The sequence below is a fragment of the Pelmatolapia mariae genome, linkage group LG2 (assembly GCF_036321145.2).
Source record: "Pelmatolapia mariae isolate MD_Pm_ZW linkage group LG2, Pm_UMD_F_2, whole genome shotgun sequence".
NCBI classification, from domain to species: Eukaryota; Metazoa; Chordata; class Actinopteri; order Cichliformes; family Cichlidae; genus Pelmatolapia; species Pelmatolapia mariae.
Window position 1 is genome coordinate 22,279,881 of NC_086228.1, and position 4,256 is coordinate 22,284,136.

Consider the following 4,256-nt stretch of genomic DNA (forward strand, 5'->3'; position numbering starts at 1 on the left):
GGTGTGTGAACGTGAATCTCTTCTTTTCTTCTGTCAAAGAAACGGCAACGTGAGTTCAGCGGAGCTGTGAATGTGCTGAAAGTCAGCCTGCGGGTCTGCCTGTCGGTGTGCCTCTGTGCGTGTCTGTGTGTGTGTGTTACTCCTGTTTGCCTTGGATAAGGAGACTAGTTGGTCATGTGGCTTATGTATCATTGACTCTGTGGGTCACGGAAAAGCCCCCCTTGCCCCATCATCACCCACCATCTCCACCCATTTTCCTCAAACATGCAAGTGCACACGGCTGATGAAGGAGAAGGAGAGAGAGAAAAGGGAAGGAGGAGAGGGAGGAGTAGGGAGGTGAAGGGTGTGTGGTGGGGGGCACATGCAGGTTTATGATAATACCCAAACAGATGCTCTTGTTGAAAAGTCTTTGAATTGCAAAAAGGGCTGCTTGCCAGGAATCCACAAATCAAAATACCAGCTTATAAGGGGAAGTAGATGAAAGAAGGGAAGGTGTGAGATGAGGTTCATGCTTTCCTGCTTTTGTATCTCCGCCAGCTGTATAGCTCTTTCTTCCTCATACTATTCTTTGCCCTGGCAGTCGTGTCTCGCCAAAGGTACGGCTTAAATCATCTGTGCCGTTTGAAGTTAGCGTCCGTGACACTTTGGAGTAAATGCAGGAAAAAACTTATCAGACTCGGCCTGATTCTATCTCTTGCATTTGTTTCACTACCCCTGAAGTCATTTGTTTTATTTTGTTACACAGATTATATTCTTTCTACGAACAAAAGCTGCACGAGAGCCGACGCCCTGCATGGCTAGAAAATAACTCAACTTATTTTTTTTTTCATCTGTTTATCAGACAATAAACAGGAAAGGTTGCATTTCTTGCTGTGAATTGTGAGAACTGTAAGCAAGCACTAGAACTTTTCTTATCGCGTTTAGCCATTGAGCAACATGAAGGCGACACGTTCTCCATAGACTCTTGGGAATAAAATCATTCAGGAAGGGCCATAAATTTTGTGTGTATTATATTATACATACAGAATATTTAAACACTACAGTAATGCTGAACTCCACCCTATAACAATCTTTTATACTGCGCTCTGGTACAAGGAGCAAAAGGATCGGATCCAATAACGCTCAGTAGATTTGCAGCCTTTAAATGATAACATACTTATTCGTGAATGAAGCTAATTTTTTATCTTGAACATGTTTTTGTTTTGTAAAATATTGTTTACGTGGTGTGAGTTTCCAATAAGCCCCCAAAGGACTACACTTGCACGTGATAGATGGACCTACTTTGCTCACGACTTACAGAGACAACCCCTCACCCACCATAATCCTCCACACAACTTCTTTTCTATGTGTTGTCACTAAACAGTCACTTTGGTGGTGTAGACCTGAGAAAAGGGGCCCCGTGACCCTCAACTCCACATCTCCCGCTTCGCACAGCCTGGCCTTTGTCTTCCCGAGGCCCCGGGTCCCAGAGGGCAACATGTCCGTGCCACCCACTTGAGATCCAACAACAAGAGCACCTTCCATTTTTACATGCAGCACTTGAAGCCTTCACTTCATGTGAAGCAATCCTCTCACCTCGGGGGGTGGCCGAGCCCCTGGGGCTAAAGATGCTTATCCAAGCCTGTCCTTTTTTTAGCTGAAAGATAATTCGCCCAAGTGCCTTTAAAGAATCTGTTCACAGCATTTTCTCAGAAGTGCTCACTGATCATTGACAGAAAGAATGGGCAATTCTTTCCAATTGTACATAATGACAGATACTGCGGATTATAGCGCCATTACCAGCCCACTTAGTAGTTAGGAGTAGTTAGGAGTAATTCAGAATTCGATTTAATACAACATTCGAGGATAATTTCAAATCTATGTAGGATAACCGCCTGCGGAGTTCTTTCAAATTAACAGCTAAGATAGGTATCAAGGCTGAAACCGAAGCAGATATCCAGAATGTGGAGAATCCAGATGCTAGTGATCATAATTCATGACTGTGGATTTACTTGTCATTAAAACGCAGGTTGGATAGTAATAAGAATATGTGAGACATTATAAAGTTGGCAGCATGGGCTCAAACATTTGCACTCTATTAGCTTTAATTGTCTTAGCTTGAAGCAAAGCCTGTAATGAAAATGTAACAGATGGTGTTTCCTTAGAGTGTATCAGTGGACTGTGTGCCAGTGGAGGATTGCCGCCTCACATCCAGGGATATAGAGCGAGTCCTGGCAGCACCGCGCTGGCAACAAAAGTCTGAGGGCAGCAATGCTTCCACATGTGCCTCAACACGGGAAACACTTGGCTGTTTACAGGAAGCTTTTGTTGAAGGAATGCTGTGGATGGCTGGATTCGGTCACTGCTGACGACTTTTCCTGATTCCTGAGTTTTTAATAACAGACAGACATTCCTAAGATAAGTGTTCCATGGATGATGGAGAAGGTATCTTTCAAAGATAAGTCAGCGTGTGCCGCAGGAACTGTCAACAGGTGGCCTCTCAGCTGTGGCTAAATTGGTCGCCTGATCTCAGAGAAGATTTGTTGCATTATTTGCTGTATTCACAATTAATGTGTTTCCTGTTTACCATCCGCTGCTAAATAAAGCCCCCAGATATCTGAAATGCTAATGAATTTTGCGGATGTTTGTTTGCATTGTTGTTGTTTTTTTTGATGATTGAATAAAGTGAACCGAACACTTCCGCTTCCATTTCTTGAGCATCTTATCAGATGCAGCGCACCTTTACTGAAAAGGAAAACAAATCAACCCCCATCATAACAAGCGTCACAGTCACCGTCTTGACTGAATGTCAATGTGAGATCAGGTTCGGTTTGCTAATTGGCTTCTTGGGAGCAATCAGCGTGGAGGGAAGAAAGTGTGACATCTTCATTAGGACGTTTCAAAGATGAGATGCGAGCTGTAAGAGTCTAAGCTCTGTTTTGCTCTTTTTGTGATCCTTCCCTCAAGCAGCCTGCGCACCGTATCATCAAATGTCAAGAATCAGAGGCTCAGTGGATTAACTTATCTGCCTTTATTTGTCACATTGACATTTAACTGAGAAATGTTCAGGGTTCACTGAAGCCCCATGAAAGATAGGGCAGCAATTTTCCCCCAATTTCAGGTCCTCATTCTTCTGACTTTCACACATGCACATTTTCTGTATTTTCATACTTGCAGGAATTGAGTTCCTCGCAGTCATTAAACAACTATAAAGAACTGCTGTAACGATGAAACGTAGCATCTGTTTAACTCGTGTTTTTCATGCAGATAACACAGTGAAACATCAAGTGGCTGCCTCTTTATGAAGAAATTCAAACAGTCTGTTTATCACTAAATTTGGACACCAGCTGAGGTTTATCTCCTCTAATGAATCTGAGCACACTTACGAGAACAATCAGAAACCCATGAGAATAAAGCAATTTACACAAACGTAATCATATAAATACAAATTAACTTCTCATCTTCCTCCTCTTTTTCTACTTTTAAATCCAAAATAATCAAAATAAATAATAGAAACGATGACATTTTTCATCGGGAGATTCCAAATTGTTTTCACTTGTGCTCCTTCTTTGTATGTGTTGACCAGGCAGGTTATCCCCTTGTATCTAATGCTGCAGCGTTGTGACTTTCAGACAGTTGTCTCTATAATCAGTCTGATATGGCTCATCAGTCTACAACTAAAGTTGCCAACAGATCTAAGAAGGATATGTTGTGAGTCCCTTGAGCTGCCTGCAGACAAAAAGGCAACTTTTCATTCCCAGGGAGCACTTTTCACCAACGCTTTTATTAATCACATTAATCCTGTCAGCTGACTTACATCTCTGTGGATTTGCAGGTTGGGAGGGCAGATTTTTATCCTGTGATATTGCACCTGCGTAATGTCTATTTTTAAAGAAATCTGTTCATGCTGCAGAGCGGTTCTTCAAATCATGAGAAAATTATACGTGGATTTGCCACTCTGGTTTGCAGTATCGAACTCAAAGCATGTACAAAACAGGCTTTGCACCCTCATGGTCCTGTCAGGCACAGATTCCTCATAGATATGGTTAAAAAAATAAAAACAAACAAGGGAAGTCTTTTGAATGGTCTGCACTCTCCCCCAGCTAATCAGCAATAAAAATCTACTGAGGGTTTTTCTCCAGGTGGCAGGTGATACCAACCTGTCTGACATCACCCTCAGGGCAGATGTTTCACTGCTTCTGCTGAATGCCTCTTCAGCACAGAAACTTTCTTAAGTATGACTCCTCACCTTTAACTTTACTGTACGTCTTTGCTGT